Source organism: Toxotes jaculatrix, chromosome 24, assembly GCF_017976425.1.
Source record: "Toxotes jaculatrix isolate fToxJac2 chromosome 24, fToxJac2.pri, whole genome shotgun sequence".
Taxonomy (NCBI): Eukaryota; Metazoa; Chordata; class Actinopteri; family Toxotidae; genus Toxotes; species Toxotes jaculatrix.
The window spans coordinates 4,827,594-4,851,771 of NC_054417.1; positions in this window are offsets into that span (position 1 = coordinate 4,827,594).

Genomic DNA, 24,178 nt, shown 5'->3' on the forward strand with positions numbered 1-24,178 from the left:
AAAAAAAACTTGCATTTTACAGCTAATTATAATAATGTGCATATTGACTTGCTATATCCTTTTATGAGGCTGAAATTCAAGAAACAAAGAGGCCACACTGCTGTAATTAATCAAGTTTTATTAAATAAGCTATAATGTGATGTATGTAAGCAGCACTCAGAGGCCTCAGCACAAACACACACAAGACAAAGCTGCATGAATTCATACTTACACATCACTGTAAACTCGCAACTTAAGCACCTGTACACGCTCATAAACATTCTGTATATACACAAACAAGCACACACACGTACTGTACACCCGCATACGCGCTGTGCCTAATTATTAGAGTGCTTAAACTTGCTGACCGACCACTTTTTCAATCAACCTGTGCGTCCCAGCAGTTCCCGTTCGCCCAATCCATCAAATCTCCCCGAGCGCCGCACCATCGCAGAAGCAGCTATTGTAGCCTGGGCTCCAAGTCGATAAAAAACAGAGATGACTGCAAAAGGGATTATAATTAGTTGCAAGTGATTTCGAACTGTTGTTTGTCAGCTTTGTTAAGACTGCTGATCCCAGATCAGAGACCGACTCCCCTTTGATGACCACCTTCAGAAAGATGTTAAGAAGAATAAACTTATTCCAAAGAAAGTCGGCTTTAAAGAGCTTTATAGCCCGAGTTCCATGAAAGGAAGATCAAACCAAATAAATAAATTAAAATCATTGCAGCAGTAATAATAACATTTACACTTTTCCAGAGTAAAGACAATCATGAAAATTGAATTTTGAAAGGGTTTACTATTTACATTTACATGTAAATTGAGATACACGGTGCATTTACATCAATATGCTGTTTCCTTGGGCAACAGATTGCAAATGAATTTTGACCCAACTTCGCTTTCAGAGTTTTCCCAGCTCACTTTGAAACAAATCTGCGAGAACTCTTTTGGTAGACTAAGTGGCATATCAAAAGAAGCATGGCGGGGAAATAATATTATATGCTAATAGAAGAGGGCTCGTGGGAGCAAAGGCTTAAGTCTGGCAGATAGAGAACTAATTTTATTTCAGAATGTGTATTAATCAAACCCAAACTCGCCATCATATGATCTCAAAGGCAAAACTACATCAATATTCACACATCAGCTCATGTAATAACTGCAGGCCCTGCAGGACCGTTGTTGGTGGAAGCATTACTAAATCAAGCATGCTGAACACAAGAGGCAAAGGTCGGCTTATTGACACCACTTAAAATAATAGATGTGTTTATTGTGTTTGTGCAATAGACACCCTGGGTTAATAAACGTCTGCATTCATCTGGCAATAATCGGCACAACAGACTGCAATCATTAATATGGATTGGGGTGCATGTCATGTATGAGGGCATTGGTAATAAAGTTTCCTTCAGATGGCGATGATGTATGAAACGCGTGTGAGGTGACAGTGGTTTATTGTGTGTTGTGTTCTCGTAATGGGACTCTCTCGCAGAGCTTTACGGTCTTACTCAAGTTTTAAAGTGAGCAGGGTGTTAAACACATTCTCCGGCAGAAAACATGGTGTGTAACCAAAAAAGTAACTTCCTGATTTTGTACTCTCCATGGGGAGAGAGTTCTTGCAGTGAAATTGGACTTTCTCATTTTCATGAATTTCACATTTAATACTTAGTAGTCTCTGCAAGACTGAGTAAAAAAAAAAAAAAAAAAAAAAAACATTCACACAGAAAACATTGCCAGAACACTCTTGTGTATTTTGTGCATTAACCATACTGATTTGTTGTTGCACCCCTCCGTGTATGATGGCACCGAAGAGCCAAAAAATACTGCATGTGTAAAATTTGGGGTACACAAACTAGTAAAAGCAGGATGGCAATTTTGAATGGTAATGTTTTTGTGTGGTTTCCCAGGTATTTTGTTCTGATATGACGGATAATCCGTGAAAAAAGCCGGAATAGATAAGATAGACTGCCACATGTTACAACCAGATGATAAGCTATCACCGTGTTCGTCACTGTGGAATTATGTTGAATTAGTGTGAAATGAGTAACTTGTGAGAGGCTTGTGTGAGGGAAAAAAAAGATGTAAAGGTAAAATTTACTTTGAAAAATTACAGGGAAAAGACACAGGAAGGGTTGGTCATGAAATATAGTCTTGAGAGCAAACGTTATCCCAGACCAGGTAGAGATTATGTATGCTCAACCAGTATGGCTGCAATTCAGCCAGTCCCAATGATTCAGGGGGAAACTTCATTAACCAGCAGGCTATCCTTGAGCTTCATAAATTAGGAGCCACGCCATTTTCAGTAGGCACCCAGAGAGGGGCCTCAGACCTCCTGATCTTCAGTCAGATGTTCTGCCTCTGAGCTACTCTTCATCCCCATATGCATCAAGCTTTAAACCTCTGAGCCGGTTTTGAAAATGCATTGCATCACACACGCATACCCCATTACAATGTGTGTGTGATGCAGTGCATTTTTAAAACCATCTACTCACTTGACTTTTTTTCTTTCTTGATCAAACTGCGTTATACTTTCAAACACAGCTTTGTCATGATTTAACCATGAGCGTTTCATGCCCGTTCAGGCCTTTGGAGCGCACCAACTGCCAGTCACCGAACGTCGTCTATGTAGAAGACCGACAAGATTTTTACTTTTTATTCTGAAAGCCTGAGATAACCCCTCTTTCTTTGAAACTTTATTGGCTGTTAGGAGTTAGTCTGCATGCACATGTGACTGAGACCGAAATCTGTGAACCTTTAACCTTCCCAGATGATTCTTGCTGACCATTTGTTGTTTGACATTTGCAGGCCTAAGATCAGTTTTTCTAGCAGATTGGCAGCGCTGGCATCATCTTTGAATCAGCGTGATCATTCAGATATTTATGTAATGTGCCATGTCTAAATTCTGTTGTAAAATTATAAATCCTGCCTGGGCTCCTGGTCAGTGATCCGAGTATATGCACAGCCCCCACCTCGCCACCTGTCATGTTTATGCCATGATGCTCACCAACTGCTAAAGCATGGATGCCATTAAAACACAAAAAGGCACAATTAAACCTCTGAACTACACTTAGTGATATGAGAGAGGCATAACAAAGCTTTATGATGTGATTATTTGGTAAGTGCCTCTGTTTGCGTGCAGGTCAAGGAGCAGAGGGAAAGGGGAGCATGCTGGCAGAACCCTGACAGATTGGATGAGCCCTTCGAGCGTACCCTCCCGCGGGGTGTGTGTGTGTGTGTGTGTGGGCATGTGTGTGCGTGCATGTGTCAACCGGGCTTCACAAAATGTTAGCATCAGTAGTTTGCTCTTCACTGAGGAGGGGATGTGTCCAATTTTGTCCCCAGACACCTTTGTGGGGGGTCTGGAAGTTGCGCTCCAAATAGAAGCGACTGACAGGAGCTATTAATGGAACTGTGTTGTTTATAGTTTGCATACAGATCTGGCACTTTTTCGTCTGTTGTCAAGCTGAATTCCAAAGCTGCTTACAAACATTTACTTTATACTCTCGTGCTCTTTTCTCTTGCCTGTTTGTCAGCGTGTTTAGTTGCTGTCCCAGCTCAAATATCATTTGCAAATAATTAGTGGTGTTTGTGTTAATCTGCATGGATCATCAGCTGTGTGAGGCTTACAACGCGGCAATATTACACTGGCTGTCATAACAAAAAATATAGAGATACCGAGGACACTGTTTATCTACAACTATAAAATTCATAGTTATAAGTAGGCTCAAAACAAACCAGTCTGTGTCTGTGCAACAACATGAACAGCAATACACATAAAACATTCATTCACCTTCACGGCCGCACCAAGTGTCTGGCAGGACAAAGCAAGCTCATTTCAATTAGAGCCAATATTTGACAAACAATCTTCTCAGGACTGAGCGAGACAAGCTCCTTTGCAAGGTGGAGGCACTGACATTGATTGTCAGAACATTAGTCTATCAACTGATGGGCATCTAACAGCAAAACATCTGTAGTTAATATAATAAGACAAATGTACAGTTAAATGCTGCTAAGCTAATTTTGAATTTTAGAAACATCCATTTTGCTACTTTGTGTGAGTGAGAGTTATTGTAGTGAAATTCCCGATTCCTCCAACTCTGATTATATTCAGAGTTTGGTCGTGAAAGGTTTTTTCCCGCTCGGCTGCTTGTAATTACAGTCTGAACAATATGACAACAGTGTAGCATAGGACTCATTTTATTGTCACTTTGGGACATGTTGCCACTTTTGCTATTAAAACAAATATCTGCTCGAGTGACTATACAAATAAAATACTGTAGTTCACATAATTGTAAAAGAGCTTCAAGCAGCATAAACAACTGATGAGGGTCGTCCCCAGTGTAACAAGCTGTGCTGTCTGGAGCATTTGCCTCATGCCTTTGTAGACACAGGACGTTCTTAAAATTTACCATAAGCCTGGTCTATAGCATGTCCTGTTAATCAGCAAAACAGGCTAATGAATAGAATGAAGGACACTAGTGGGCAAAGGCGTACTAATTGGCATGTGAAAACTCAGTGTGAAGTTGTACAACACAATGCAGGAAAATAAAAAGACAAATTTATGATTTTTTAAATGCGGTCTAATAATGATCCCATTAATAAATCTGTGTGCCAACAGCATGTTAAGTTTGACATGTTTTCCCTTTTTGTTTACAGTGTGGTCCTCAGAGTTAGTTAAAGTCAGTAACGTGACCTTGCCCTTAAAAAAAAATGTCTGGTGAATCTAATTAAATAAAGCTTTCCTGTCTGAGCCACAGACGTGTTATGTGCAGAAACAACATGGAGATATTAACGCAAATTACCATGGAGCACTAATACTTTAACACATACAAATGTGTTTGTGTTCACACGTCTTTTGCTTTTTTTTCTAAACGTGAGCGGAAGCTATATCTAAGCCAGTGTTTATGAGGTGCCACAGTATGTTACACATTTCTGTTGTTTTCCGAGTAGGACAACTGAATGAGGCATCAAAGAGAAACCCTGTAGAAACTATACAGCTTACACACGTAACAGCGTACTGGCCAGAGCAAGCTGTCTCAGCTATGTTTGTGAGCTTCCTCTGTTGTTGTAATTACTTCATGTTTCTTCAGGCAACAAAACTCTCACCATTAGTAACATAACACTACTGAGGAATAAAGCCCGTCTTCTTCTTAGGTGTGAGGATTTATTTCAGTGGACAGTAACATACAACACTAGCAGTATGGCTGTCAATGCAGATGTGCTCTTAACTGGTTTTCTTTTATCTGTCCCATCGTGACAGACATTTACAGCCATAATTGAATATATATACCTCTTTGAAATCTGTGTATTTATGTGAGGAATACATAGATGTGATGGTATTAACATTTTTAAGATATTTTTAATGTTTCATCAAAGTTACCACGCTTCGGCTCTGAATTTGATGCAGTTTGCAAATTCCTACTCCGGCTCTAAGCCTTGAAAATGTACTTTCATGCTTTTCTTCCCTTTAGGTCTTTTAACTTCAAGGCTCACCTGCATTGTATAGTCATGTAAAGCCTTACATTTGCTTAAATTTTTTTTTTTATAAAACATTATTTCTCAAGCATGGTGCATACTTACCTGATGCATTGCTGCAATCTCTGCTTTGTCGACTGTTTTAATTGACAGCATCTGTAATCTGAACAACCTCGCATCTCCTACAAATTACCCCACTTTGTTTCTGTATCTCTACTTGATGACTGGCTTGTGTTACTGCGTGTCAGCCCCTTCTTCCTTTTTCTGCCTCACCACCTACACACCTCTGGATTAGCTTTTCGACCATGCTGACCCTGCTGAGATCAGGGTGGGAATTCAATGGCACAGCAGGGAGCTTGTGTATGTGTGTGTTTATTTGTCCCTGAGCCCGTCTGAGTGTCTGAGTGCAATATGCTTTCATATTATTTCCTGGTAGCATTTTCTATGTTCCGGTCGTGCCTCTGAGTGTTTGTGTGTGTGTGTATATGTGTGGGTTGTGCGACTCGTATGTGCAGGAGAAAGTGAGAGCGACTTGGTTGCTGTAGTGATTAATGGGGGAAACTTTCAGTGCTGATTCCATTCGGATAATAGTAGCCAGGCGAAAAAAGCAATCTTACTTGTCGCTCTTTTCTGCACAATTGATCCAAAAGGAAAAAAAAAGTGGAAATGTGGAAAGCTCTCAATTTCTGAGCCTGTTTTTTTTTTTTTTTTTTTTTTTTGATACTGCTACATACATTCTCCAGCAGCTTTCACTCTCATAACAGATCCACGTGAGCTCATGAGTGCTAAAGAGGATAAACCAACCTTGCACTGACGCTAACTTGCAGCAGCTACTTTTATATTCCAGGCTGATTGATCTGGGCATTCAGCATCTGGCATTTCCACATTTTTTCCCTTTCTAATTAGCTGCTGATGCTGACATAATTAGTTACCACAGATGGACTGGGGATGTCTGGCTGACACTATCTCGCTCACACAGCCTCGCAGCATATTTACAACTTTGCATTGTGACACTCCTTAAATCTGTATGGCCTTTATTTGCTCTGGATCATGTCACAGCACAGTGAACAACAGCTGCATGAGTAAAACTCGCAGTCATTGTTAAAGTCCACCTTCATCCATTTTTCCTGGCGTTCATCCTGCATAAATAACAATGGATGACTCTTTTTGTATGTAGAACATAATAGCATCAGATGAGTGTATTATCACACCTATTATTTTCTTTGAGAATTTGGCTTATTTATGTTCACACCATCTGATTATTTGATACCACCCAAGACAGAGTTGCATTGTTCTCTCCAGCGCAAATTAAATACAAGCACCTCGTTTCCTGCAGATGCATTCAGACTTGATGTGAAGCAAATTTTCTTCTCACCTTGAGTGTTTTTTACTAGAATGTGTCAGTGAAGACGTGAGCCAGCTCACAGCATGCACCAAGCGTGTGTGTGTGTGTGTGTGGTTGTACTTCCACTGCGGCTCAGACTCGGACTGATTTAAACTCTTACCAGGTTGTCATGTTCTTTGATATATTCCTGGAGACCCTTCTTTTTTATGCCCCTTTGTGTTCATAATGTGCAGCCAAACAGCTTGTACAGATTTTTGCTCAGTTTGAAACATTTTTAACTTGAACAAACATGTCTAAGGCAAGGATGTGTTGGCTTAGATCCTCTCCTTCCCTTCTACGATTGTAGCAGTAAGCTATCATACAAAATGTTTACCCTGCAGCTGGCAGTATTCAAATAACCTTACACCAAGACTGAGTTGAATTAGTCTCAAGTTAGCTTCAGAGTTTGATCAATGAGGCCCCTGAACATCATCAGTATCAGCTGATCTGTCATCGAGTAAGAAACACATCTGAAGTATTGTAGAATATGAGAAGTATAACTCTATTTACCAAGAGAACGATCCACCTATTTGCTACTTCTCATATTTTTCTGTTCACTTTTCTGTTGACATCACTTTCAGACAAGAAAGGTTTAGTCCAATAAATCAGCAAAAAGATACCATGCAGACGTTGTCAGTATGAGTGCTAAATATCTTCTAACCTTCTTTTTCTTGTACTTTAAATTCTTGAGTCTTTACTTTGTGTGCTGGATTTTATGTTTATCCAGCAACTGGCAATATTTGCTAAGAAAATGTGTATTCCTTTCTGAAATTGAAGGTTTCACAGTTATGAACATAGTGCCTTGGCTAATAATGCTCAAATCCAAGTCTTATAAGCAATTTAATTATTCAATGTGTTTGACTCCTACAAAAAAAATGTACTTAGCCTTTTTATAACAGACTAAACTAACAGAACATTTCCTGATTAAACAAGATGGAACACGGGAGAACATCAGTGTTCATTTGACAGCACTGGTTTGACAAGAAGGGACAAAGAAACCGAAGCAGTTGGATAAAATCAAGCAAAAAAAAAAAGGAAGACATTGTAAAGTTGGAAATGTCACTGAATTCAGTGAATTATCCTCTTAGTGGGGAAACAGGAGGAGTCAAACCTACCAGGTAGCATATCTGCAGAACGTGAGATCAGAAGCGGGTCAGGGTCAGTGCACTTTCAACTCAGACAGGGCTGAATGAAAATTGAAAGCACAATTCAAATACTGTAACAATGGCAGAGCCTTCATTCACAGTAATTTGCTTTTTTGGGATTACATGTTCTGTAAGAGCCTTTTTGCTGCTAAATCCAATTCTTGTAGTAATTGAATTGGAAGTGAAAATGACAAAAGTCTTATAATAAGCAGCCCTCATAGTAAAGTCTGTCATTCTTTGCTGGAGTGTTTCTCACCCCATCGACTTTACTGTATTAGCATCAAGGCACATGTCAGAACGGTGCTTCGACTGAGGCTGCTGATGACAAAACAAGTAAATACTGTAAATTAATAAATAAACTGTAAGCTTCTTAAAGTTGATGCCACTGACATTGCTGCAAACTTTTTTTTTTTTTTTAGTCTTGCAGTGATTTAGACAGTGAGAAAATTTTCAACAATTGAACCCACCAAACTTGTTTTTAATGAGGACGGGGTTGACTCAATAGTAGCCAGACAATTAGAGCCGTGCCAGCCGAGAACCAAGGCTCTAATTGGCTGCCTTGAGATCTGTACTGTTTTCTTGTGGCATTGTAGATCACACAAACTCTAAAAATATGGATCAAAATACTATCCAGTTCTTTCTTATATAGTTTTCATAAGGCCCAAAAGTTCTTTTTATATTGTAGCTGTAAAAATAGACTGAACAGTCACAAAAAGGCGGCGTTGTGATGTGACAGATGACGTGCACTCGTTTTGTACTGCATGCCTCTGCAACTGCATGACCACTTTGACCATAAACCCTGTTTTTATTCCCAACCCTAATATGTTTGGGTCTGTCCCTGAAAAGGAAATAAACAAATGAGATAGGGACGTTCATCGGTTTGTGCCAAGTTTCGGCATCGTGGGGGGGTGGGGGGGAATTAAATGTTTGGCCTCTAAAAATCTGCTCAGGGCTATTAGGATTTCACTGTTATCTGGAGCAGCAGACACATTATCGAGACACTGAAATATTAATTAACTTATCACAATGTATCACTGTCACTGAGCCCTAAATGCTGAGGCCACTGGGAGGAAGGCTCGCGTTCTGTTTTTCACTTGAATTCTGCTGACTTAAAAAACATAAATAAGTCAAATTGGGATAAGCACAGTGATTAAGCATTAAAGTAAAGGTCAGCACTGGAGGCTGCACAAACTTCTTCCACTCACATGAATACATAACTAAAATCATCTGTCTTGAAAGAAATAAAACACAAACAAAAGTTTAAAGATCACTGTGAGCAATTATTCCAAGACTTCTCTGATAAATATCATGAAAATAATGTTACGTTAGAGTAATGAAATTGTTCTATTTTTAAATGCTAGTCCCTGTACTGTTGCTCTTAACTCCTGCTTTCATCTAACAAAATCATTTTCACATACACACTCCAATTTAATAAAAACAAAAGAGGGAAAACAATTACAATGATAAAGCAGGGAGCAATCTGTTATTCAGCCAACACAGTCTATGAATTCTTTCATTTAGAATCAGCTATGGCATTTTCTTTAAACAAAACTACACATGTGAGAGCCATTACAACTCTGCTGTGTCCTTACAAAGACCTAATTATGTGAAGTGAATAAAATATTCCAGTGCGCTGTAACACGGGCTTACAAAGCACATCAGAAGTGCAAAAGCATGACTGATGAGACATTAGCAAGTATTATTTTAGCCAACAATATGAAGTTTTACATGACAATCTTTGGCAGAGTTGAAGTCCTACAGTATTTTAAAATATCCCAAAAAAGTCTGTTTTAACTTTTCTTTTTTTTAATAAATGCTCAGTGGGGTTGAGGTCTGCTGACTATAGAAGGAAATCCTTCCAAGTCAGCTCTTCCTGAAGACTTCAAATAGGCCCGGGACGGCTTTGATGCATGTTTAGGCTTACGGCGTGCCGCTGCAGAAGAGAGAAAAAGTCCTCTTTGGTTGGTGTGGAGTTGATCTTGTACAGCTTCATGTATTTCACTCCAGAAGTAGGGATACTTTTTTTTTTTTACTTTTTTTTTTAACCATTGCATTAACCTCCCATAAACCCTCCTTTAGTTGCAAACTATAGTGTGTGTTGTGGTTCAGGCATGAGTTCTTCTGAACAGGAAAAAGCCGAGTTAGAAAATGACAGGGAGAAAGAAAAGAGATGGGTCGAGCATAAAGGAGAAAGTATTTCATCTTTTAGGTGTTTTATCTGTAATTTTATCTTCTCCAGACTTTTTTGTTGTTGCCACATTTGTTCTGTTACTTGTTACCTGCTCTCATGCTTGTTTTATGTTTTGGTGAGCCAGTAAAGTTGTATTCAAATCTTTTCTAAAAACTAGAAGCCGAAACTTAACTGCATTTTTGTGCACTTTGTGCATAACTCTTGTGCTTCGTCTGCCTCCCACCCATCCTGACCATCACCCTATGACTATGTCTGTGGTATAAATGTAGAGATTTAGTTACTCATGAAAAATAGAACATTGCCCAACTAATACTGTTTTTTAATATTGAATTTTGGAGACAGGGTTGAGTATGATGACAGAATAGTTTCAGTTGCTGATGGTCTACTTTAACTAAAAGATGGCACCTTGTTGTTGAGAGCAGGACTAATAACGATTAGTAAAAATACAGCACAAACTTCATCAGGTTCAAGGGCATCACTGCAAAGAGAGCCAATTTATATCACTGTTATTCAGCTGATCTTATGCAGATCATTTCCTTGCTGCCTGGTAGAAAATGTTCTGAGGTCCTTTGCTCCAATTTGAGTTAAGTTTGTCAGGAGACTGCAGAGCCTTTTTTAAATGAAAGTATATACACAATCTGTTTTTCAAAGATTCTCATCTTCAGGAGGAATGAATGGCCTTGTGGCTGGATGCCACAGTCAGAACATGAGAGATGGTTAACACGTTGTTGGTTTGGTCTTTTCATGAGAATTGCTGACAGTAAGAAAACTCATCTGCTTCCATTCAGAAACCCAGATCAAGTAATCCCTGATTCAGTTAATGGAGATATAAACTTTAATATGTCCTCATAATTCCCAGCAATTCTGGAAGGAAAGACCGTCTGTATTCTTTCCTGGACTGGATGTTTTTCTCTCTTTGTGGTTCTGAAATCAACAGATTTGATAATGCAACTCTTAGATGATATTAAATGTGACATTGAACCCGGTACCCACATATCACATTCAGCACCAGCCCTGTTCAAATCGTTCACAATTCCGCAAGTTCTTGGGACTTGTACATTTCAAACACCCGTGGGCTGTTTCTCATCCCTGTGTGAGCAGAGCCGTGTCAAGTGTGCTCACAGCCACAGCTGGGAGAAGAGACAAATGTTTCAAGTTTCCAAGAGCCCAGAAAGAGACAGTGACAGGAGGAAAGTTTTTGAATGTGGCTGACTTCCTCAGAACTGTGGACTGTATGCATATTCCTCCAGTCCCATCAAGGGAACATGTCCTCTATCCAAAAACAGGAAACCGCATGTTATCTGTGCTCATGTCACCATAAAGGCAGTGACATGTGGCTTGGTCTGTATTGAGAAGTGGACTTAGTTGCTTTGGCTACAGTGGTGTAGTGTTGTGGTGCACTGAAAACTTTAATGCTCTCTGCTTTCCACTGCACGCCACTGTGTGGCCGAATCTCTGGCTCTTGCATCAATTGATCAATTCAGGAAAATAAAACCATCAAAAAAGTGTAATTAAATTGAAAACATGACTGCAGACCTATTTGAAATAATGTCTCGGTTCAGCTGTAGCACTGAGCAACAGGTGAAGGTTGATCGATACTTCCTCAGTGTTTCACCTAAAATCGGGAGCTGTATTGCTTGTCAGTGCATTATGTAGTAAGGATGACGTATGCTGTTTCTTCAGAACACTTCTAGACAGTATGCCCTTTGATTTTTACTTTTCTAAAGTGCTGCTGGTGAAAATGAACCCTATAAAGTTTCTGCAGGGGTTGACTCTGAAGGGCTAAATTAGGCATTAGCATTAAATCCTCAGATACCTCAGTCCCCTCAGGCTGAAGAAAAAGTCCTATACCCACAGTAATTTAACTTCTGGAGTCAATGTAGTGCCAACTTACTTTAATTTACTTCAAATTTACCTGCTGCCATAACTACTGCTCAACTTCCCCCCGTCTTATCCCTTGTCCTTTCACCTTTTTCTGTACTTGCCGTTCCTCACCTGTCCACTAGCTGTCACTGTAGAGACAAAGAGCAGCAGCCAGGCAGCTATCACCTTTTGCCAGACTGAGCATTTAGCATCAGCCTTCCAGCATTTAGCATTTAGGTCCATGGATTTGTTGTTTTTTTTTCTGATCTCTTTTTTTTCCTAATTGCTGTTGAGAAAACTCAAAATCTGGATTTAAAATCTTTGATCAGACATGGGACTTGTCTCCCTGGATAATGGCTTTAACAGCCAGAAGCCCTTCAGCTATTTCAATTTGGTTTGGTCATTACCTCTCAGGGAACAGCTAGCTTTCAGGGGACTCATGAAATCCCAGTTAAATAGTAAAACTCAACGCTCGATACCACTAGAACTATTAAAATGGGCAAAAATGACCGGCCTATACACCTGTGTTCCTTATTCACTGATGGCCTTGGAGGATTAGTCTGAGTCAGCCAATTTGCTTGGAGCTAATTGTGTGTGCAGTGCTGTTTTTGAGGACTTGTTTGTGCCACAGTTTGATGAGCATAAATCTCTGTGAATGAAGTAATGAACTCTGTGAACTGTTTTATTTTTGTGCTCATAGCACAAATAAAGTTCAGTGTAATGGACAAATTGTCCTTGCAATGCAATCTTAGTTAATCTGGGTCTGTCAGGCTTTGTTACAACTTCTGCCTTCATTGATCAACAAATGTTAAGTTAACTTGGAAATATATTTTGACCTGTGTTAACAAAGGCAGTGGTGTATTTCATGCGTTATGTGATTTGTAGGAAGTTTTGAGGGTTGGGGAATGACATAAAATACAATGGGAATACCTCAGAGTAACAATTAAAAAAATGCTGAATTGTTGGAAAGCCCAGACTGTAGATACTGAACTGAACCTAGTGGAAAAATAGGGAGGTGAGAGTTTATGGAATTTACTGATGCACATATTAAAGTGTCTTGAGACTTTGCTGATTAAAAGCTGAATAGACCGAATTATCTACAAAAAGTGGAATAAAAACTAATAGACTGCCACCACTGGTTGTAACTTTGTGTTAAAGCTGAATTACTTTCTGATTTCATTTGATACAATCGGACGGTTATTTCTAAAAACAGTCAAACTGTGAATGTTTAATTTAAAATTGAAACTTGTGAAACAATTAAAAGTTGGTGCTGTCCCTGAGCTTTTGGAAAGAACACTATCTTCTGCCTTTTTCTCAATCAGTCGGTCTCCCTTAATGCCTTTCCAGCCTGTGTTGCTATTCATAGCATGTGTGTCTTAGAAACTAAGGTCTCTGATCAATTAAACGTGCCTCTCAAGATAACTACATTAATTACACTGCTGTTTGCATGAGGCTCATTGCATTGCAGCGCACTTGAGACTTCAGACTGAATGGAAGGCCAGATGGAAGCGTTTTCCGAAGGGTTGAGATTCTTGGATCATTATGTATTCTTCTGGTGCTGTTATGAGATCAGTTAATCCTTGTGAAGTGTTTAAAATCTAATCAAATACTTATTTAAATAATTTTTTGACTTTAGCAATCACCAAAATCTTGGATTTTGTGAGCAGTGATAAGGTCACGGTTAGACTTGCATTTCGGGGAAAAAGCTGCAGGTTTTCCCACATAAGTCGTATTTTGTTTTGAGAGAGAAAGTTGAAGAGGAGAGGAGTTAAAGAGGGAAATCCAAAGGAGGGGTCTCTCTGAACTGTATACACACTCAGCTTTGGGAAAACAGCCTCGGCCAAAACTGCTGAGTAATGCACCAGTTGTAGGTCCCTGCAGACACTCACACACACACACACACGCGCATGCACACAAACATTTGAGTCAGCGCTGCCCCGCAGTCTGCATCAAAAAGCCCCTCAAGTGATAAGCTTTGGCAAGAAGAACGAGGATTCCAGTGCTAATCTCCTAAACATGATTTTTCATACTTCTTTGCACAACATGCCTCCGGATTAAAGACATTCTATTAAAGAGAAGGGGCTTAACATATGGAATAGGAAGAGAAGCTTGTCTGAGCTATAGTTCAATAGTCCCTTTTTTAAGTGCATTTGCTCAACAGTATGTGCTGTGGGATGATCCGTCCAAGTGCTAAAACACTGTTGGGAAAAATAGAATTTCTGAGGTTTACCAAGTATTATGTCACTATTTACAAACATAACTAGGTGTCACAATGCTCTCGTGCACTTTAGCCAAAGTCTTATTTTATGAAAAGCAGTTTTGATTCTCTAAAGCCAGTCTGAAAATAAAACTCTAAAAAGAGTAGCGAGCAGTGGTGAGTAAAAATGATTTGAAGCCTATTTAGAGCATCTTCTCCCTTTTTTGGGGCCTTGAAGTGGCCATGTTATTTCCTAAATTGGACAAACTAATTGCTCATCCTGAGAGTGTATCTTTGGCAGAGTTTATATCCAGAAAATAAGAGATCAAAAAATGCTTTGCGGTTATTATCTTCCCCTCACAGGTCAGCACGAGCTGATTCGTTTTTCTCTGATGAAACCAGATGTTAAATGGGCTGCAGTCAGTATCTTCAATTAGAAAAAGGGCTTGTGCATTGGATTATTTGTTTTCTTCATTCAGCATAATTTGAATTAAAACATTTTTCAGCATATGGAAGATGTGCCTGGGCATGGCTGTGTGCAGCAGGTAGCATATAGGTGATATTGAGCTTAGTATAAATATATCAACAGGCCTGTTGATGTTAACATTTTTATCCTGTGCTGTAATACAAAGTCTGGGATTTGCAGTTGTTACAACACATTCAAAGATATTAAATAATAAGCCCAACCACTTTGGTTTTAGTTTAAAAGCATTGAAAAGTTAAAATTTGGTGACAAGAAGAGGAAACTAAATAGTACAGAGTACAGAGTAAAAAATACATTCAGTCCAAATGATGGGGAAAGTTGTCCATAATCTTTATTGTACTTTTGAATACTTAATAGAGTTTCACAGAATTTTTTTCCACTGAGAGAAGGAAACAAGGTGCAGAGTAAGATGTGACGTGCTGCAGTCCAAGTAAAGACATAAGAGCATAGCACAAGCTTGAATCTCATTGACTGCAGGCCATAATACAGTGTTGGTCGGAGTGGAGAAAGGAGCTCTAAGGAGTATCAGATTACACCTAACTTTTTACCTGCGGGCAACGATATGTGACAGTACGCAATAAATGCGCCAGTGCTCTTACAGTTTATAAACTGCTGCTACTACTTCTGCTCTAGTATCCACATATTTCTCCGAGGCAGAGTTTCATAGGAGGCAGTAATAATCTCTTGACTGTTAAACCTCAAGGTGTAAAGCCACAAAAGCACAGTTGGTCAGTGTGTGAGATAGTTTCCTGATAAATCTGAGCAGCAAGGAGGGACGATTAAAGCTTTTTTTCCTGTTCATGTATTCATAATCATGTCAGTCATAATGTTTGAGGGCTAGCTAGGATATGCTGTATAGTTTACTCAGCTTGTCTTGGCTTATAATTTTCGTATTTATGGTTGCATGGTTTCATTTGAGTGTGTTGTAAAATACATGAAAGTAAAAATGTTAGCTTGAAAAATAGTTAAGCCAACATTTCCAGTGCTTCCCAGAAACCTGAAAAGTAGCTGGCCATGAGAGCAATGACAATTGGATTCTGCCTCTGAAATTTCATTGTCCAGAATCAAGAAAAAAACTTTTGAGAGAATATTAGATTTATTATCGCTACAAGGACACCGGGGAAGAAGGCATGTAATTGTCACTGAGTCACAAAGTGGGAAAAGCTGAACGTGAAATTATAACTCTTGCTGTGACTGCACAATTTCAGAGGTCGTAGAGGCCTCACATCAATGACATGGACAAAAATATTCTCTCTAGTAATAATAGGTAAAACCTCCTCTGTTGTATTCTATTGTATTCCCCTAAATTTCCAACTAGTTATTTATCAAGGTGGAACCAGTTTAAAGTATGACAGTGACACAGGGTCGATTCATATTCATGGAGTGAGAGGGTGCAGTGAAATATTAAATAGCAGAGAATATCAAGTCAGCTCTCTTGAAGAGAATGATCCGTGCAAAAGCTAACCTGCCATACACATAGTCATACTCAATGATCAGTGGTGCTCCTCTTGCCTCAAGTGATGAGTCACCCTGAATTGCCTGTTTCTAAGCTGCCCTACTTCTGCTTTTCCTTCCACTCTATCCATAAGGCCTTAAAAACAAAGCAAAAAAAAGAGATGATGTGGTTGGAAATCAAATCAGGATTTCTTTAGACAATTTTGCATGTACATGGCTGTATACACTATAATTATTAAACCCCAGGACTTTCAGATGAGAAGATTGACAGGTTAATGTAGTGAGAGAGAAGAAGTTGGAGGGGTATTTGGAGTCACCTTTTAACCAGCCTCCAAGTATTTACTGACTATTAATTAATATGGCTCTCAAAACCGTTTTAGTACGTTTGATTGGCAGCAGCCCAGGCCCATTTCCTTCCCAGGACCACTACAAATAGTGTGGAGGCTTAAGCTGTAATTGGCATCCGCACTGCCCACCAGAGAGAGGGAGCGCATAATTTCTATGACAAATTACGCAGGTTACCTCTTACCTATATGACAAGCAATTAAAGATATAGCGGTCTGATTATGAATTGCTTTCTGCTAAACATGCGTAATTGGAATTTTATGTTAACCTGTTTTATTTTAATTGGGATGTTGCCCCTGTTCAAAGAGCAAAGTAATTATTTTTGCTTCCACCTATTTACGGTAGCTCATAGATTCCTCTAAAACTTGAAATTGCTTCAATTAACCTTATCAGACTTATTTCCATTCTTGTACCTGAAATGAACTTGTTAAGTCCCATTTTTGACAGCAACTGTTTATTGCCTCAGCATTTTAGTGTATTATCTCTGTAACCTTGGATTCTTTAGTGAATGAACCAAACAAGTCCCAGACAGCTAAGGTACTGCATTGTTTCAGACTGGTGATATTTATGCAGAACTTGTTTGAAAATTAACACAAAATTGGCAACTAATGAGCACAAAGCATCTGTCTGCTTTTTGATGTCAGTGCCATTTGTGTGCTTTCACGTCCCCATCTTTACAAATGTGCAGCTCGCCTTGCTTTAGACACTTTCGCAGTGTGCAGTCCTGAGCCAAGAATATGACGGTTTTTATTCCAACGAAACACTAAAGCAGCTGATTTCAATGACTTGTTCGCTTCTTTGACTGAAGATGTTCAAATCGGTGAATACAGCAGATGCAGAGGGTAAGAAGCACAGAAACCTGCATAAACTCAGCCCAAAATGACTCATGGGTGATAAGTGCTGTTCTAGATCAGTGGTACTTAATCCCTGTCCTGAGGACCTGATACTCTTTTATATGCAGCCAGGTGGTTAATGCACTTAATTAAGTAAAGCGGAAATCAGTAAGTGGGGAAACAGGACAAATGTGCCCTCTAACAAATGCAACACTACAAAAGCACAAGCTATAATTAATTGTAATAATATAGATATGGTATTCGAATGAATTGAGATAGGAGACAGTATGGTTTGAAATGAAAAAGTATGCATTGCATGTAGATAGTGTGATGCAAGCTGCAACATACTCTCACACATTTGTGGCTTTAATATGGAAGCTCTTCATAAACGTTCTCCTCTTGCACTGTGGCTTAGATGTGATATTTCTCACTGAGCGCAGTTTTACTTTAAACCACCTCTGCAGCCTTTCAGGAGCTGAAGAGCAACGATGTCTGAGTTCCAGTAAGAACTGGCTTCCTTAGCTGATGTTAGTCCATGATGAAGGATGTCTGTAAACTGCTGGATAGTGGAAAGACCGTGTGCTAGCTCACATGTAGGGGGGAACCTGATCTACATTGTGAACCTATTGTTAACCCTACCACTGTTGCTGTGGCAACACACTGAGGAACCTGATGAAGAGCCTCCAGTTGCTAGAGGAGTTTTAGAATAAGAATTGCAATTTCCATTCAGGAGGATACAGACTGCTTTGCAGCTCTTCTCTGGTTAAACAAGTTCTTACTCATTATCTCCACTGAACACAGCTTAGCCTATTTGATTCAGCCAATAGGCCAGTATAGGAGTATAGGATGATATATTGTTGAAAAAAAATCCACAGTTTCTTTGCTGTTTTTTAGCAGATGGAGTTTTACTCACTAACAAGCTAGCAGACCCAAAGACAAAGTGGGTGGCCAGTGTATCATCGAATGGCAGGATGCCTTGGTCCTTCTGCCCACCCCTGTGAAGTCAGTAAACCCAGAGACAGCAGCCTTCGCCCACATGATCTCCGGCCACTCTGGTTGGGTCAGCTGCTTGAGTTAGAGGGGTCAGAGGGACCAGAGGGACAGGGGAAACTGGGGGAGTACAGTCTCTTTATTATAAGAATATTCCATTTGGTCTTGCCTGCCGTTGTGTTCCATCTAGATTTATTTTTATTATAATTTTGACTTTTTATATATTGCTTACAGTGTGAACTTAGACATCCACACATTTAACAAAGATCAAACATGAAATTCCTAAAAAGAGATGGAAGTATGATAATGGGGGAAAAACAATACTTGCAATAACTGTCTCACCTGGAAATATCACACATACATATTACACATGCACACATTTTGATTTGCACAGTGAAACACCCCGGGCTTTTCATTCACTGTTTCCTGCTTTAAGTTTAACAAGGTATTTTTTTCTGACTGGAGCAAATACATTAATAACTGTATTTTTAAAATCATCTTTAGGGTTTCCTTTACCAGTTTTCCCTGCTGTGAGATAATCTGAGAGTGCAATGCAATGTTATGTCCCACCATATGTGTTTGTTATTTTTTCTCTCATTAAATCTGGGTTGGGAGTAGAAGCCTGCAGTGTCTCATGTTTTATTTATGGCGAAGATGTGTCGGCTCTGTTCGTCTTCAGCTCAGGCTTTTTGATCTTCTTTCATTAGAGGATGTTCAATATTTATCAGTGCAGTTTCCCATTATTCTGCCCATGGATAGGTCCAACTCTTTTACCACTTCAGAGTCGGGCAACTATCATGGCTTTCTTACAGCACACATTTGTTAAGGAAATGATACAGTTATCCGTCTGAAATGTTCTTTCTTTTGGGAAAGAGGGTTTAGGAGATTTTGGGCATTTTAGGCATTTGACCAGATGCCTGTATTATTCGAGATTCATTTTGATCTCTTTTAAGTACAGTCCACATTTTAAACTGCATTTACAGAACACTCTGCACCATACAGAAGCTTGTGAATCACAAGAGAAGATCAAACACTGCATTCAATGTGGCCATAGCTCTTAATTCTACCCCCAAATGTTTAATCATATTATTTTAAGTAGTTTTCAAAATGTCCATGAGTCATACAGTACATGGAATATAACTCTGAAATTGTTTATCTTTTTTCATGTCTCCTTAAGATGTTTACATGCTCCAAAAAAATCTTTGACATATTTTTCTGAATTTCCCTTTTAAATCAGAAGACTTCAGTTTGTATGCATTTTTCTAAAACCATACTTTTTAAACCAAAGTTCTGACACAGAATAAGTTTGGAGTAAAGTGCTAATCCTTGTTATATCACTTGACAAACGAGAGCAGACATTTTTGTGAATAGTAGGCTGTGGTGAGTGATACGAGGCCAGCTTATCTACTCTAACCTCACTACATCAAGATAGCGGTTCTGCTAGGGGTGTCTACGGCCCTCTTTTGTTTTCTTGATGCTGTAAGGTCACCTCTGATTGGTACGAGCTGTTGCTAGTCAGACTGCCATGTTAGCAATCAGACCCAGCTTGCCAGCCTGACAGCGGGGCCGTGTCTGTCGGCCCCGGCTGAGGTCAAGCCTTTCAGCGTGTCGCTGCGGGCCGAATGTAAAATTGCGACCCCATGGAGGGATGTGAGTGGAGTGCTATTTTCACTGCTTTTTATGTGACATGAGAGAGTGGCCATTATGGAAAGCCAAACAAGAGCTTCTGGCTTTGTTCAGCTGTTTTTTGAATAGACAGAAGTGTGAAATGGCATTCCAGGGCTTAGCTTTGTATTTTTAGCTTCTGTAATGTGACATATTTCAGAGTGAAGATGAAAGTGTGGGTGGGATACAGGTATAGGAAGGACATGATGGAGCCTTTCACCTTTGATTGGACTGTTTAAAAATGGTTTTGTGAATACTGCACAGTACAGAGCTACACATACTGTGCTGCAGAGGATGGTTGGCCTCCACCCACACCTCCCCAACCCAGTATTTGTCTATTTTTTTGCACTGCGTCTTTGTGGTTTATCCATTCAGTACTCTTCAGTTATCAGACTGTGTGTGCCACCTACTATATGCAAGTGCTGCCCTGCAGCTCTAAGTTCCGATCAAGGTCAGCCAAACCCAACTGTGGCAAATAGTGGAATATTTTGCTGTAGTGCATCTGGAGAATTTGGCATTTTCTCACTGAACTAGGATAACAACGATTTCATTTTGACTGTGAGACTGACCCTGAGATTTTTATTTCATGGCCAAAAAAGACAGTAAAATGTATCATGGGGTAAATAGGAGACTTGAACAGTGTATTATACCATCCGTTCTGCTCGTGGTGTGCATGTATGTAATTTGACAGAACCATACTGAGTTTGTGATCCAAATATTGTATTACAGCACCACAAGTGGTCCAAAACTCAATAGGAATACCTTCTAATTAGCTTCCTAGAATAATTGTATTTAATTTTCTTAAAACAGCAAAAAATAAAAACATCTCTGTTGTTTAAATCCATCCACCTGCCGCACCAGCAGGTACACATGCAAATGATTAAATGATCTGAAGATATTTCACTCACAGACGGACGAGGGGTCTGCCGCAAAGCCGACCGCATGGAAACATTCGGTCTTACGTAATCTTAAATCATACCCTTTTGTAAAGAAGTTGAGCACTCCAGAGGCTTCTGTCAGATTCTAAAGGCTTATAATAACAACTTGACAAGGTGCTGTGGCGTAGGTGGCTACAACAAAGGGCCGGGATGTACAGTATGCTGCGATGCATTTTATATTTCTCCTCTTCTTATAGGAATATTTCAGGCCAAATTTGAAACAGTTTGAACAATCTGTAAGAGTTGCCTGAAGCACTTGTGTTTCAGAACATCGTGTTAAATTATGATCAGTGGGATTTGTGATCATGTAGAAGGTCACTGTACAGTGTTACTCTCTGCAACTTATTGTACCAGGTAATCAGAAGATCAGCAGGGAAATGGAAAAGGCATTTCTGAAAAAAAGCCTTTCCTTCAATCTCTGTCTCCCTCACACTCCCCCCTCCCCACCCCACACTCCCTTCAAATGTTGAAAAGGAGTGATAGCAGTACAAAGGGAGGCTAGACAGAAAAATAGATCCAACCTCCAGCAGTGGATCTCAGATGTCTCAAAGGACTCCTTTTGGATGTTCTCACAGTAAGTCCTTTCCTTTTCGGCTAAACAGATTTGTTGATTACCCCCAGAGACATAACTGTGCACCATGCAGGAGAAATTTTCTTCTCTCACATCGCACGTCACCTACTTTTTATTGCAAGGAAATTTTCACATCTGCTTTTTGTGCCTCTGGTTTGTTCTGAAAAAAAAAAAAAACAGGTGTCAGTTATCATGAATTGCAGAGCTGAGTCTTTTCATCAAATCATCTGTCTAGATAACAACTCAACATACAATCTGACAGCAGTTCAAATACTTGGGCAAAATTGACTTTTTTGAGATAAGTGTGCAATTTCGAAGATAACTGTGCAATTTCAAATAGTGGATGTCAGACTTTTCTATTGCCAGATTCATTTATTCATGAAGATACAGTAGAAATGAGATTGAAATGTATTATAATAATATATAGTTTCTTTTTGATATGTTTTTCATGGGTTCAGTCGTGATGATGACTAAAAATCAACAGTGTTGTGTCCTTAACACCCTATACATTACTCTGTGATTTGATTTACAACACACACACAGAAATTTGACCAAAAATGTACACAAGCACACACCAATGATTACCAGTCTATTAGCAAGTTTGACTTTACATTCACTTCAGCCATGTTTAGCTGGGTATGTTAAGTCACATTAATATAGTCACTGTTGTGTTTTCTCCAGGGCTTTACAGCCAAGAAAATAAAGGGAATTCTACGGGCATATCACAGGTTAATGAGTCCCTGTTTTCACTTAAGACAATTGATGATAGTTGAACTAAATGCTCAGTCTAAGGAGGAGTTTTAAAAGACATGTTGTTAGTCAGATTTTATTTTATTTTTTAATGTTCTCTAGCTAAGAGTTGATGAGGCGGTAAATTTCATTTAGTGGTCTGCCTGAGATTTTATAGCTTTTGTGATTGAACTTCTAGTTTAGAGGAACAGCTGGTTATCAATTAACAGCTCTCATCTGGTACACAGTATACTTTTGAATAGGATTTGAATCGACTAAATCAGAACAGACAAGGCCCTTCTCCACCTTCATCTTCCAACTCACGCGCACACAAATCTGTATTGTTTTTAATATTGCTTCTCGGCCACTCAGGAAGGCAAAGAGGGGTCAGTTAGAATCTAATGAACCAGCAATTTCATATGACAAATTGAGTCTCAATACCAAGAATTCAATTTAACCGTGCGAAGGCTACGATAGCTGAATGTCTACAGATGATTATGCCATTTCCCTGGTAGCCCATGAGACCCGGCTGATGTGATTGGATTTGAGGAAATGCAGATATGCATGCTGGTAGAGACGCTGTTATTCACTCATATGTAACTTGAGAGAGTTCTTATTAGACTTTTTTGGTTGCTTTGCAAATATAATCTTTTAAAAATGTTATATGTGTGTTTGTGAGTATGCATGCATAATATGTGTACATTATTATACACTGGAGAATTGCTTGCTCTTAATAAGAAGATGTGGAAGGACCCTAAAATCACAAGTAACATTGGAAAAGTAATGTAAAATTAATATGCAAGCTTCCTTTGCTTTTTCTCCTGCAAACAATTGATCTAAATTTCCTGTGTCTAATGTACTGTTGGATGACTAAGAAACATCGCTCACATGCATTTACAGTCTCATGTGTGATTCCAGCTCTTGGTGTTTGTGTGACTTACTGCCTTTTGTTGTTGTTTGTTCGTAAGCAGAGTTTTGGTTCAGTTGTGATCCCTTGGAATTTGGGATCCTGATGCAGACCGAACAGTTGAACCCTTCTGGTTTTCAAGTTGTGGTGATGCAGCACGAACCTATGCTGCAAAGGTAAATCAGTCACTGTTGTCATGGTAAACTGGGTAGGTACCTTGCTAGAATGGAGAGGTGGGGATGGAGCTCAGAGAAGGGTCAGTTGAACACCATCAAACATCAGGAGTGACATTCATCCCTGTGATAAAATCTCAGACTTTATCTCTGTTATAGTGACGCTAAGTTGTTTTTTTTAGACACAGCTATGTTATTTGATGATTTATTGAAATGCTAAGGTTACACATCAGAAGCTCAGACGTTTCTTGCCTGGGGCCTTTTTTGTAGCTTAAAGTCTTTCTAAAACAGAGACTTGAGTCGTCCTAGACACTCAACATTTGTCCCCACGCTTTCCGATCAATCTGACTTTGAAATGAAAGGAGGGGTCTGGAGAGAGCAATCAGATTCCCCACAGAAAGAGCTGTGGATGGGCCTGGTTCCTGTGAGGAGATGGCGCTCACTACTGAGCCACCACCCGCTGTATAAGAATCAAACAACAGCTAAATCATTCTGGCTTCAACACCTGAGGACTATCCTTTTATGTTGTCCTGACACAGCAGATAGCCAATCAAACAGTCATTTAGTACAATGTGATTTCGGAGGGGTCTCCCCTATGTATAAAAAGCTCACTGAACATTTTAAAGCACTTTAAAGAATAGGTGAACTGCCCGACCTCCACCTCCACAATTAGTTTTGCCTGATGCAGCTCTCCCTTGTATTGATCCAGACTCTCTAGTGCGGGCGGAGAGCGAGTGAATGAATGGCTTTGCCTTGCTCAGTCCTTCTGATCTCTGTAACCATGTTTGGCCCTGTGCTTTTCTACAATCACATTTAAAATCTGTCGATATACATAACATCTATCCTACATTCTGCTTCTAC